The 14196-nt window shown below is 53.1% G+C and overlaps 1 long non-coding RNA gene across 1 annotated transcript; it reads right to left on the reverse strand.

The window, feature by feature from the left end:
* Nucleotides 1-1338: 1338 nt before the first annotated feature.
* LOC123836831 (uncharacterized) lies at nt 1339-12464 on the reverse strand. The gene is made up of 3 exons (XR_006789084.2): nt 12353-12464; nt 9822-9967; nt 1339-1458 (listed from the first exon to the last, which is right to left on the reverse strand). It is a non-coding gene; the product is annotated as an uncharacterized LOC123836831 (long non-coding RNA).
* Nucleotides 12465-14196: the final 1732 nt, after the last annotated feature.

A 14196-nucleotide genomic window follows, 5' to 3' on the forward strand; every position in this document is an offset into this window, starting at 1 on the left:
CCCTGTCACCTGCAGCAGGGAGTCTCCCAGGAGAAGAGATGCCGAGTGACCGGTTTCAGTGCACAGCTGTTCATCCAGTTTGTTCAAAGTCATGGCGCCGCAAAAGATGCGAGTACAACTCCAAACATAAAAGTCCATTTCTCTCCCACTTTATTTCACAAACACAACTCAGGAGTGCCTGCTCTGTGTCAGCCAGTGGGGACGCGGGCTCCAAGTGTCCCACAGCCGATGTGGGAAGGCAGGGGTCCACAGTTAAGTGAGCACGGCTCCTCTCGGTTTGTACACAGAGGTGCACCGGGCACTCTGCCCAGGAGGACCCATCTAACTCCTGCTGGCACGCCCTCTGCGGAAATGGCTTCCCTCCTGAGAGGAGGGGCTGTCGCAGGCAGAGGAGACTGCTGGGCAGAGAGGCTGCCACCCGCAGACGTCAGGAGACCTCGGCACGGATCGCGGGAGCCGAGGGCACCAGGGAGGAGGGCCTCACGCTTTGGAGGAACATTCACGGCCCTCATGCAGCTGCCTGCACGGGGCTTGGTCGGCGGGGAGAGAGCGCGGGAAGGGGTGGGAGGCCGGGCTTGGGGGCATCACGGGACCGCAACACAGCACTTAGGCCAGCCGCTAACCAACCCCCACTTCATCCCCTGGAACAGCTCTCCGCATTCTCCCGGTAAAGGTGATGGTCCAGCGCCCCTGGTCACTTAGGACATTCCGTTCTTGAGCAGCCGCGTTGGAAGAGAAAAGGCAAACGGGAAGTAAATTTCAGCATATCCATACTCAGCCCAGATGTCCGAAAACTACCTGGCACTATGCGGTCGGTACAAACCGTGCGCACGCAGGAGTCCGCATTCTTTTTCGTAGGAAGCCTTTGAAACCCAGCGTGTCGTTTCCCCGCGGCCTGCAGCTGGGGTCAGCCTCAGGGAGGACTAGGCTCTGCCCGCAGCCGCGACCCACCGTGCTGAAGGCGCCAGTTCGGAGGAAGGCCGGTGGATGTGGCACCAGCAGATGCCTTGAGACGTGCCTCGGGCAGGTGCAGTGGTGGGAGGGACATGGCGGGCCGGCGGGCAGCACCCTGCCATCCGGCCAGTGCGGCCGGCCTGTCCCCGTGCCCAGGCGCCCCGGGGCGTCTATTCTAGGAGGGGTCACGCTCTATCCGTGTGCAGAGCACACACACGTCACACATGGTGCATCACGTGTGTGCATCACAGGTGTGCTGGAGCTTGCCAGCCCCCAGCAGCACAGAAGGAGGCCTCGCACCTCCCGGCTGCCCAGCGAGCCCCAACTCCGCGCCTGTCTTTGTCATTTCTGTTTCAGGCAGCTTCGGAGGAGTGTGCTGTGGGGGAGGATGCGGCGTATTCGCAGCAACGTGGCGCCTTGCCTTGCCTGTTCCTTCGGATCTGTTCAGTGAGGCAGCAGATGCTGACTTGAGTTCCTGTGTGTGGACCCCACAGATCAACGTTCCTATGGGAAAGGAAGCCATGGTCACTTGGCAGATGTAAAAAGGGAAGGACAGAAGTTAAGTTCGTACCACCCAAGAGGCTTGTCATTTATATGGGATTTGGAACACCCACGATATTTCGGATAGGGTCTTCAAATGCAGCCGCTCGCTCCCCTCCCCACGCCTCCCCCCTCCCCGGCAGTCCCCTGACCCCGTCGCCGTGGGAACCACGGGGCGCAAACTGCCCACCCACGCGGATTCTGTGGCTGAGAGCTGGGCCTGGTGATGGCCGCGCAGGGCCGCCGCCGGGGGCGCTTCTTGGAGCAGTGGGCCAGGCAGCTGCAGCGCCAGGTGCAGGTGAGCAGGGGCAGGTGAGCGCAGCTGCGGCCACACCTGCAGCCCCACTGGCCCGGTTGACCGCCCCCTCCCCTCCTGCCTCTGAGCCTTGGGGGTGTGGCCAGCGTGGGAGGGTTGGGGTGATGGCGCCAGAAGACCGCGTTGGGGGTGGAGGCCCCATCATCTTCTACCTTCTGCCCTATAGGGTGCGAGGACCTCATCTGTAGTCCCCCTTGGGCCTCACCCCACCCACACCTGAGACCTCATGCCCCTCATCTGAGCACCTGTGTCATCCGCCCAGGGCCCTCCCGTTACTTACTGGGCGTTTACTATTTACTGTGCTAAATTTTGGAATACAGTGGTTAAGCAACAACCCTGCTCTCTTGGAGTACAGCCTTGAATAAAGGAATAAATAGTCACAATAAATGTAAGCCATCAAAGTGGCCCCAAGATAATACTACAGAGGGGAGGTACATGGTCTTATTAGGGTCTGTAGTGCAACAGGTCTGGGTGAATCCCAGTCGAGGACTTCCCCTGGGGGCAGAAATGGAGCTGAGTTCTGCTGGGATGGGAGGCTGCCATCTGGCAGCGGGGTTGAGGGTCAAGGACAGAACAACCTTATCATGGTGTGTGTGTGGCGGGCGGGGTGGGCCTTGGGAGACTGGCAGAGCACAGGAGAGAGCGGATAGTGGAGGCTGAGAGGTGGGAGGAAGGCAGCCCACACAGGGTCAAGCAGGACTAAGGATGTTTTTCTTTGTCTTGAGGGCCAGGAAAGGCTAGTGAAGAGATCTTAAGAGGGGGATGATACAGTTAGATCCGCATTTTGAAAATGTCACTCATAGCAAGTCCTACTTGAAGGACAAGCATGAAGATGTAGGGTGGAGTTAGAAGGTGCAGGGCAGGACTGCTGGGATGGCAAGACGAGGACCTCTGTGAACCTGCTCCCAAGCAAAACAAGCACATCTGGGGAATATCATAGGAAAATGGTGTAAAGCCCCTAGAAATGGCCCTAAGGGCATACATCACATGAAGAAACATTTATGCAAAAAATCTGCTAAAAATCTCTGTAAGAACAGTGAAAGCCTGTGGCTCCTTCCCTCCCACCAGCTGAGCTCAGCTTGACAGAAGGTCCACTCTGGGTGTGTGTATCCAAGATGGGGCTCCCCCTCTCCTCAGCTTCTGACTTAGGGTCACTGTATCTCACCACCAGTGGGTGGGGTGGAGGCTTGGGGGTTCATGTGGTTCCCCACTCGTATGACAGAGGCCTCACCCCAGAACAGAGGCCAGGAATACTGGGATCCCAATTGCTCTTTCCACCGTTGATCAGCACAAAGGTTTCATAGTGAGAAAGCCAGCCAAAAGACCGGAGGCCACAGCCCTGCCCAGTGCCCAGAGTGGGGATTTAGCCCATGGGGAGAGGCAGCCCATAAGAAGAGAGAGCTCTGAAGCTCTTCGCAAAGGAACTTTCTCCAAACACACTGTGGGGAAGTTCAGAAACAAGAGTTCTCCTTCATTAAAAGCAGTTATTAACGTGTGCTTGGGCAGCGTAACAGAGCAGCACAGAAACATGTTCTCAGTTCTGGAGACTGGAAATCTGGGACCAAGTTATAGGCAGGGGTGGTTTCTCCTACGGCCTCAGCCCTTGGCCTGTGTGTGGCTGCCTTCTTGTGGTCTTTCCTCTCTGTGTGGGTGTCTCTGGAGTGCCCTCTGTGTCCTGATCTTCTTTTCTCATAAGGACACCAGTCAGGTTGGATTAGAGCCCTTTCTAGTGGCCTCATTTTAACTTAATCACCCCTTTAAAGGCCTTGTCTCCAAATACAATCACATTCTGAGGTCCTGGACTTGGGACTTCAACAAGTGAATTGTGTGTGTGTGTGGGGGGTGGATACAGCCCATAATTAGCTACAACCTAATAGGCCACCTAGTTCACTCAAGGCTAAGAAGAGCCTGGGGTTAGGACAAATATCAAAGACTGGCTTCCAAAAGTAGCCCTGCCCCAGTTTAACTGGACCAGACAGTGGAGAAATTTATGGCCCAGGCCATTATTGAAAACAATAAGGCAATCAATAATCAGTGCGGTGGTTGTGATACCAAGGGAGACAGAGTAACAGAGATCGGGGAGAGGCGGTTAAAAAGAGCCCTGCTTAAACTGCAGTCTCCCAGTGCCTGTGTGCATGCCCGCAGCTGTGTCCTTCCCTCAGGGGTTGGGCAGACTTCTGTGGAAGAGGCGAGCTAAATCACTCAACAAAGCACACAAGTAGCAACAAAAAACAAAAACAACAACAAGAACAACAACAAAAACTGCAGGTGGGGGAAAGGCATCACTAAAGTTTCTACAATATATTTCCTAAAATGTCCAGTTCTCAACAAAAAATTGTAAGACATGAAAGAAACAGGAAAGTGAGACTCATCCACAGCAGGGAACAGACAACAGGAACTGCCCATGAGAATGCCTGATGTTGAAATTAATAAGTCAAAGCAGTCATTATAAATATGTTCAAAGAACTAAAGGAAATTGCATTATAGAAGTGAAGGAAAATATGTTAATTTCTCATCAGATAGAAAATATCAAGAAATACCTAGAAATTATTTTTTTAATTATAATCTTAGAGTTGAAGATAACTGAAATGGGAACATTCTCTAGAGGACTCAAGAGTAGATTTGAATAGACAAAAAAGGAATCAGCAAACTCTTAGATTGGTAGAAATTATGCAATCCTAAAAACAGAAAAATAGAAGAAAAATGAATAGAACCTCTGGAAAAGGTGTGAAACCTGTAAGCACACCAGCATATCTGTCATGGGAGCACCAGGAGAGGAGAGCAAGAAAGCAGGGAAAATATTCAAAGAAACAATTACCCAAACTCCCCAAATTTGTTGGAAGTTTAGGTACACATAAAAGAAGCTTAATGAATTCCACTAAGTATAAATACAAAGAGATCCACATCCACCTGCACTTTGTAAAAATAAAGAGAAAAACAGAGAAGAACGACTTGTCGTGTCAGTTCACCATGACTGTCAGCAGACTCTCATCAGTGTCAGTGGAGTTCGGGGCGGTGGGTGACATGTTCAAAGTGCTGAAGGACGAAAATTCTGTCAACCAAAAATCTCACATCCAGCAAAACTGTCTTAAAAAATGAAGGCAAAATAAAGGCATTCCCAAATAAACAAAATTGCAGAAAATGTGTTGCTAGCAGGCCTGCCTTTTAAGAGATACCAAAGGAAGTTCCTACACGGAAACACAAATCCACAAAGAATGCCAGTAAAGACCGTCAGGTAATTATAAAACACAGAAGAAAGGTGTAGTTCTCTTTGTTTCTTTCACTGACTTAGAAAGCAATTATGTAAAACAATATATGTATAACTGTATTGTTGAAACTATAACATATAGAAATGTAATGTATTTGAGAAAAGTAGCACAAAGGAGGTGGATGGAGGCAGTTTTCTTGGAGTAAGGCAATGACAACAGATGGTAGCTTGAATGCACAGGACCAAGTGAAGAGAAGTCGAAGTGGCGAAGAGGGCCGGCAGAGCAAACCCCATAAATACATACTTACTGTCCCTTCTCTTCTCAGACTCTTTAATGAACATGAAATTATGTAAAGGACCAGTGATCACACGGGATTGTTACATCTGTAACACACATGACATGATGTGTAATGGTACCAACACGTCAGCCACAACAGGCATGTTTCTGCATCTCACAGGAATCGGACTGTAAATGTGAAGGAGACTGTTCCAGGTTCAAAGTACAGGTGAGCCCTCGAGGAACCACTGAGAAAATTATTCAAAAACTAGTGGAAAAGGTCATCAAAGAAGTTAAGATTTCACCCCAGAAAATATCCACTTAATGCAAAAGAAGACAGTAGATGAGGAGCCAACAGGACACGAGACACGTAGAAAACAAAAGTGAAATGTTGGGCATAAAGCCACATCAGTGACATTCAATGTAAGTGGACAAACTGTCAGTCAAAAGGCAGGTACTGTCAGACTGGGTAAGAGGCCACATCTAACCACATGCTGTCTGTCTACAGGGGACATGTTTTAGATTCAGAGATACAAGTAGTTGTAAGCAAAAGGGTGGGAAAAGACATCATGCCACCATCAGCTTCAAGCAGACTGAGTGACTATACTAATATCAGACGAAATAGACTTTCAGATGAAAACAGTGTTACTACAGATAAAGAAGGACCTTTGCTCATGATAGAAGTATCACTCCATCAGGAAGATAGGAAAATTATATGTGCATCTAACAACATGGCCCCCAAATTGGCAGAATCTAAGAAAAAGGCAACTCAAAAATGATAGCAACAGATATCCACCCTCCCGACTCTCAGTAATGGACAGACTGGACAGAGGACCAGCAGGAAGACAGACAACTTGAACAACGCCCCTGAACCAACCCGACCAGGCAGACATGCACAGAACATCCCACCCACGTAGCAGGAGGACACACTCTTCCCACATGCCTGAGACGTGCTCTCTGGGTTAGACAACCTGCCGGCTGCAGAGGAAGCCTGAACACATGGAAAAGGATAAAGAGCATATAAAGTATATTCTCCAGTAACAAGAGAGGGGGGTTAGAAATTAATAACAAAAATAAATTTAGGAAATTCACAAATAGGTGAAAATTAAATAAGACAGTCCTAAATAATCAGTGGATGAAAGAAGAAATCACAAAGAAGGTCAGGGAATATTTTGAGAGGAATGAAAATGAAGATGCCACATAGCCAAGTTTATGGGATGCAGCTAAAGCAGCACCCGAAGGAGCATTCATAGACGTAAACACCTACTTTAAACAAGAAGATAGTTCTCAGATCAACACCCTAAACTTCCACCTGAAGACACTGGATGAAGCCGTGAAGCAAGACTGAAAGCCAGCAAAATAAAAGCACGACAGAGACTAGAACAGAAACAAGTGCAACAGAGCCTGGAAAAACTATACAGAAAATCAACAGAACCAGAGGGGGCTCTGTGAAAAGATGAACCAAACTGACAGACCCTTAGTTTGACTAAATAAAATTAATAAAATCAAGAATAGAAGAGAGGGCATTACTACCAACTTCACAGAAATAAAAAGGGAGACACAAGAAAACAGCATGAATATAGATGTAAAAATCTTCAAAAAATACTGGCAAACTGAATCCAGTGGTATATAAAAAGGATTATAGCTATGACCAAGTGGGAGTCATCCCTCAAATGGTCTAGCATTCCAAAGTCAGTTAATGTGATAGACTGTATCAATAAAAGAAAGGACAAACCCCATGATCATTTCGATAGATCCAGAAAATTGCATTGGACAAAAGTTAACTCCACTTCATGATGAAAACATTCAACCAACTAGGAACAGATGGTGACTCCCCAAGCTGATAAAGGGATGTCCACGAAACCCCCCAGCTGACACGCATAAGGTGAAAGGAACAAGATGAACAGCCCCGCTCTCATCACATCCATTCACCATCTTCCTGGACGTGCTCATCTGTGTGGTTAGGCAAGATGACAGAAGGAAAAGGTATCTATATCAGGAGGAAAGAAGGCTATTTCTGTTTGCAGATGACATGATCTCATATATGGAAAATCCTAAGAAATCCTCCAAAAACCCTATTAGCCCTAGTAAGTAATTTCAGCAAGGTTGAAGGATACAAGATCCAGGTGCAAAAATCTGTATTTCTACTTCATAGGAATGAAAAAAAAAAAAAAAAGAAAAACAACAATTCCATTATCATCGAAGATAATAAAATGCTTTGGAAGAAACTTAACTAAGGATTGCATGACTTGCACATTGAAAATGATGGTCAGCATTAGCCATCAGGGCAATGCAGATCAAATTGCAATGACACGCCACTTCCTACCCACTCGGACAGCCGTGCTCAGAGAGACAGATGGGGAGTTTTGGCGAGGGTGTGGACAGCTTGGAACTGCCACGCACTGCCGGTGGGAGTGTGCAGTTAGTTCCTCAGATGCTAACCAGAGGTACCGCGCACGGTTCCCATCCTAGGACTACACCCAGGCAGAAGGGAAACGTGTGTCCCACAAAAACTCGTTCAGGAATGTCATAGCTGCACTACTCAGAATAACAAAAACTGGAAACAGCCCGAATGTCCTGCAGTTGATGGATGGGTAAATATATGTGGCACAGCTCTACAGTCGAATATGATCAGGCAATGAGAGGAAATAAAATTCTGGAAGGACGCCATGACTTGGTTGAGCCTTGAGAACAAGGTGCCCAGTGAAGGAAGCCGCTCGCAAGGGGCTACATATCCTGTGATTCCGTTGATCCAAAATGTCCAATGGCAAATCTATAGAGACAGAGTAGATCAGTGGTTTCCTCGGGCTGGGTTGGGGGTCGTCAGGGGTGGGGTTTCCTGTTGGGGAGATGAAAATATTCTCAGACTACTTTCGGTGACGGTGGCACCACTGTGAGGATACCAAAGCCGCCGACCTGCACACGTGGGCCGGTGAGTTGCCTGCAAGTGACTCACAGCTCCATAGCACTGCAGTCAGGGGCGGCATCTTGCTGGATGCCCAAAGTGGACTTCTGCAGAAATATTCGAGGTTTTTTTTTTTTTTAAGAGGTAAAATTGACTGAACATGGTAACAAAATCCAGATGACAGCCAGGTTTCTGGTTTTATAACCAGTCACAAAGAGATTGTCCCGAAATGATCACAGTTCTCTGAGAGCTGCACATCAGCGGGCTTGGGGAGGGACTCCCTGCAGAAAGGACGGCCCCTGGGCCACTTTCCCAGAAACCCGTGCTTTCCTGTCCACCGAGACCTCCAGGGGCTGGCTTGCTCAGCGTTTACTGTAAATAGCTCATATTTAAACTCCTCTGCTTAAAACCCTGCAGATAACACTCCCTTCTTCCCTGTCGTCCCTCCTCCCCGATCCCAGCCTCCTCCCCAGAGTCTCACCTTCTCTGCGCCTCAACTCAGCAAACTCATTCCTGCCTCAGGGCCTTTGCGTGGGCTTGTCCCTTTCCTCCGGTTTCCTCGCTGGCCTGCCAGCCCTCCTCACCCTTGGGCAGCCGCCCTGCCTCTGAACCCACATCACTGATTTAACTTTGGCGTCGCCTCCCCAGCTCACTTACCCCACGCACTGGCTCTTCCACGTCTCCCCATGAGGATGGGAACCCTGCACCTGATCATTCACGGCTATGTCCACAGCACCCAGACAAGTGCCTGGCACATGACAGATTTCTAACAGATAGTTTTTGAATATGAGTTAATGCAAGGAAAGAAATGCTGATTTTGGTGCATTCCAGATTTTAACTTGCATATAGGTCACCTGGAGCTCTCGCTAAAATGCAGACTCTGGTAGATTTGGGGTGGGACTTTTTCAGCAGCTTGATTGGGGTATAATTTATGTGCCATAATGCAGGATTCTGCATTTCCAGCAAGCCCCCAGATGCTGCTGCTGGGGACCACCCTTGGAGTAAGGGTTGTAGACGTGGGGCAGGGGGGTGCCCACCCGCGTCAGAAGCCGCCCCCACTCCAGCTGACTCCCCCTGCAGCTCGTCCCTGATGCCGGTGCTGGCTTCCCTCTGAGGATGGAATGCTTACTGATGAGTATCAGTTATGGTGATAATGTCCCTTTTTTGTCCTTGGTTGTAGGCCAAAGAAGAGCGGATAGTTGAACTGGAAACGGAAAATGCTGTTCTTCACCTGAGACTGGCCCAGGTAGTGCCCCCCTGCGTCTGGCAGATGGAGCTGGACTGAGTCCTGCCCGGGCTCAGGGCTGCAGCCCGTCCCGGGCCTTCCCTTTCTCCCGTCCACTGAGGTGGCCTCCTGTAATGCATGAGCTTCAATCCCCGTGCTCACGAGTATCTAGTGAGTCAGGAATTAGTGAGGTGCCTGCCCTTCATTGAGGTCGAACTTACAAACACGACTTCCCCCCAGTTGAAGCATACAAGTGGGCGTTCAGTCCACTCGTGGTTGCCCGGCCATCGTGACACCCCCTACACCTGCCCCCCAAAGACCCTCGTGCCACTCGGGTTCATCCCCTGCCCTCCCCCACTTCCAGACCAGTTGTGGCGTCCTGGCACAGATGCTCACGTGATTCGGCCCAGAGCAGCTGTCCACCTCGAAGGAAGGGTGCGCGGAGGAGAGCGCCAGGTGGGAGCCTGTCCACTTTGGTCTCGCACGGCCAGCCGCTGCAGCCCCCAGAAGACTCGGGTGGGCCCCGCATGCCACGGCAGTCCCTGCAGGAGGAGAAGGCCATGTGAGGATGGCGCAGGGGCCATCCGTAGAGGCGCGGACGCAGCCACAGCCAGGGCGCCCGGTGGCCACAGGAGCCAGAGAGGTGGGCGGACCTGCCCCGAAGCCTCTGGGTTCCAACGCTGGCCTCTGGAACCGTGAGTGGATGCCCTTGTGTTGTCCCAAGACTCCCAGGCGGTGGTCATTTGTTTGGAAAGCTATGCACATCTGAGTTCCTCATCTTTAAATTGTGACCCCTGCAGATTTCTCCTGAGGGCCTCACGGCAGAACCCAGTCTTCAAGCTCTTGTCACTCCTCGAACAACCCGTCCAAGTTTCACTGAACCAAACTTAGTTGCACTAAATTGTAGATTAAGTTAGGGCTGTTCGTACTGCTTCCTAAATTAAGTATTCATTTATTGGTTCATTTTGCCGGCGCTTCTGGCCAGAGCCCTGGCCAGAAGCACATCTCCTCTGCGTTGCACCAGAACCTTCCCACAGCGCTTCCAAGGGGCACGGATGGTCGGCGGCGGATGTGGCAGGTGTCTGGGTTGGCCGCAGGAACCCCGGAGCCGACGGACAGCCTGCGCGCCGTGGTCCTGCCCCCCGCCCCCCCCGCTGCAGGACTAGAGGCACAGGGCCGGTGGGATCGTGGAGTTCACGACCCTCCGTCGGTGAGGGCTACCGCAAAGCTCCAGCAGTGTTTCTGAACACCCTCAAGATGAAATTAAAAACATTTTGTTTCACATTTAAGATCATTAGGCATAGCCTGTAACATTTTTGGCATTTGTATGCTAAGTCCCTCTAAGTCATTTCTGATGATTATGAAGCAGAACATCTTCATTCTGGGGCCCACGCCTCCCGCCCGCCCGTGTGCCTGGGATGGAGACGGGCGGCCCGCAGGGCTCTGCCGAGAGCTGCCGTCCACCGGCCTCTCTGCACAGAGTGGCCGGTCACGGCTCCGCTGCAGCCCCTCCGACCCTCGGACACTGTCCCTGTTCCGGTGTCTCTCCCAGAGCGCGTCCGAGCGCCTCCCCAGAGCCGTGTGCTCATGCTTACGCAGCTTTGCTGCCCACTCTCCCTAGACGCCCACGGCTCTCTGTCTGTTTCTGCCAAACCAGCCTGGCCCTGGAAGCCAGGCAGCCCCACGTCCCGTGTGCCAGACTCGGTCGCTCTACTCCATTTCCCTTTGAATTCCTGTTGGACATACAGTCAGTACCGGAGACTTTGGAATACAGGTCTGGATATTTATATGTACATTATTTTTTTTCCGGAGAGAATCTGAGCCTTCTGAGTTGAGGGCCTTCATTTTGCTTCAGTTTTGTCTTTCGCCGCCTGAGGGGTAGAGGCAGTGAACTGCGTGATGTCCCTGAGCTCTAGTCCGTCTTCAAGTCCGTGCCCACGCGGCTCCCGGCACCTGCTGTGCCGCGTGTTCTCTGTCGTCTTTATCATCCCGCGGATGAGCGGGTTCTCCTGAGCTTCCCTGTCGTGTCGGTTCTCTTAAGTGTGAAGATTTCCCATCAAGAAGTACTAGATTCTCCAGCCTCACCAGGGGGCCCTTCCCACCTGCTACCTCTGTGTCCGGTTCACTGTAGCTCGGGCGTCCACCCTGGTCCTGGCGCGGAAAGAATTTGCTTGATGTGGTTTCATGAGCCTTACAGTCAGAAGCTTTGACTGAAAGAAAACACCCAGCCTCACAGTTTGGAGTCTAGGGAAGACGTTGGTTTCAACAACCATGCGAGCCGGCGTGAAGCCTCAGCACCGGGGGTGGAGGAATGTGGGCTCAGCTGCACTGGGACAGCGCAGACCCCTGGCCATTCAGGCAGGTCTGGCCCACGAGGCACGAACACGCCTCCTCTCTCCTCTCTGGCATTTAGCGGACTTCTCCGGTCCTGGAGCACCAGTGAAAGAAGGGAATGGAATGCTGCTCAAAGTTCACAGAACTCTCCGTCCCCCTCCGCGGCTCCCTCGTCGGATAGTTTGGACAGAATTCATTTACCATCATGGTGCTTTCCTACTTTCAAGGTATTGAGTGGAATTCAGTCCGAAGCTCCCGAGCAAATGAGCCTCATTACATGAACTTGCTAGCTGGTTTATTTTATTTCCTGTCACCAGAGGCGTGACCCAGGCCTGCATGACTGTCAGCCAGGAGCAGGGCCTTGAGCCTCCAGGTCGTGTTCCTTCCGAGCTCACCTCCATGAGATAAGGACTGTCCCGCAGTCGTGGGCACGGCGGCAGTGGGATGGGCTGCAGAATGCGGAGCCGTGGATCTACAGGGCTGGCTTCCCGCCCGGTGCAGAGGGGGGCCAGCCCTGCCCAGCTGACGGCAGCCTCGCCTCTGTTCCCTGCTGTAGAGGAATCGTAGTGAGGAACAAACACCCAGAAACTCACGTGTGGCAGCCGGGCGGGGCCCCCTGACCCCCGATGCTCAGGCAGCACCAGTCCTCAGGGTGCTTCACCCCATGGCCTGGCCTGGCCTCCACAGCAGCTCCTGTTCCAGGCATGCCCGTCTCCGAGGCTGGCGTCCCTGCCACTCTCCGTGTCGTCCCCCATCAGGCGCAGACACTCGGGAGAGCCCTGCACCCGTCAGGCCTCCTCCTCGCTGCAGGGCCCTGCATCGGAGACCGGCGTGTCCCACGCTGACCCCACCATGTGGGGAGGCCTGCATCCTCCGCCTCTGTGCTCCTCCCGAAGAGAAGCCGGTTCCTGCTCGTGAAGTGAGCACGTGCGCCCTGCAGCTTCATGTCAGGATACGCGGTCGGTTCATGGAAAGTCAGTCTTACTGAGCAGCGGTGGCAACGATGCGGCGCTCGGCTGTTATTCGGCTGCGTGTTTTCACCAAATGGGAAGGCACGGCTGCGTGCGGAGGGGGAGACCATCTGCCGTTATTTATGAGCTGCAAGGACACAGCGTGAAAGCATCGACACTCAAACACCGTGGAGAACAAACCAAAATGAAGCAAAAACCCAAACACATCACCTTTTCCTTGGGACCTGAGTTATGGCCCCTCCGCAGCTGGCCACGCAGGCCAGGGACCTGGGAGCTGCAGTGGCCCCTGTCTCGTCCCACCGCGTCACCTCCCAGACGTACCAAGGTTGTCCCTGAATGTGTCCTGACTCAGCCCCTTCTCCCCTGAGGTCCCAGAGCCATCATCCTGAACAAGTATCTGTCCTGAAAATCTTCGCTGGCTTGGCTTTGCCCTGAAGAAAATACCCAGGCAGTGACCTTATCATTGACGAGGCCCACGGCCTCCCCGTCACCCCCATCCCCTTCACTGTTCTCTCCTTTGTTGCATCGGCCAGACGACCTGGGCCCTTAAGCACCTGCCAACGCAGATGCCTTCAGCCTCGGCCACCCTGCACCCGCTGTCCATACAGCCCTACCTGTGACCCCCGTCCCTGTGCCCCCCCGCACCCCTGTCCCCGTGTCCCCCTGCGCCCCCATCCCCGTCCCTGTGCCCCCCCGCACCCCGTCCCCATGCCCCCCTGTGCCCCCGTCCCGTGCCGCCCCCCCGCGCCCCCGTCCCCGTGTCCCCCCGCGCCCCCGTGCCCATCCCTATGCCACCCCACACCCCGTCCCCGTGCCCCCCCGTACCCCCGTCTCCGTGCTGCGCCCCCCACGCCCCCGTCTCCGTGCCGCACCCCCGTGCCCCCGTCCCCGTGCCCCCCCCGTGCCCCCGTCCCCATCCCTGTGCCCCCCCCGTCCCCATGCCCCCCCACACCCCCGTCTCCGTGCTGCGCCCCCCGCGCCCCCGTCTCCATGCCACACCCCTTTCCCCCCGTCCCCGTGCCGCACCCCCCATGCCCTGGTCCCCGTGCCACCCCCCACCCCGTGCAGGCCCTGCATGCAGGTGGGGCTCAGCGGACATTGGGTGAATAGTCTCCCCTCAGAGAAAGCGCACCTGCTCCGAGGTGTTGAGACTTTGGTCTTTTATTCTCTTCTGCACAACAGTACCAAGGAATGACTGGAAAGGGCGGCAGCGCGGCCGCCGGGCTCTGCTCCCGGTGCCGAGAGCGGGACCCGCCGCGGAGAAGCGCAGCCCCGGCCGCACCCCAGCTCCGCTGCCAAGTTCAGGTAGGGGCAGCTCTATTTACATGGCAGACGCTTGTGTCCGTAACTCACAGCACTGGTTTTCTGGTGAGACTGTGGACCTCATGCCCGTGAGGACGGACCTACGCTTAAGGGGTTACAAGGAGCCCGATGTAAGGAGGCAAAGCTCCTCGGTTAGCAGTAGT

The sequence above is a fragment of the Mirounga angustirostris genome, unplaced genomic scaffold (genome assembly GCF_029215605.1).
Source record: "Mirounga angustirostris isolate CCGP_5_RB_7025 unplaced genomic scaffold, mMirAng1.0.hap1 SCAF_8, whole genome shotgun sequence".
Taxonomy (NCBI): Eukaryota; Metazoa; Chordata; class Mammalia; order Carnivora; family Phocidae; genus Mirounga; species Mirounga angustirostris.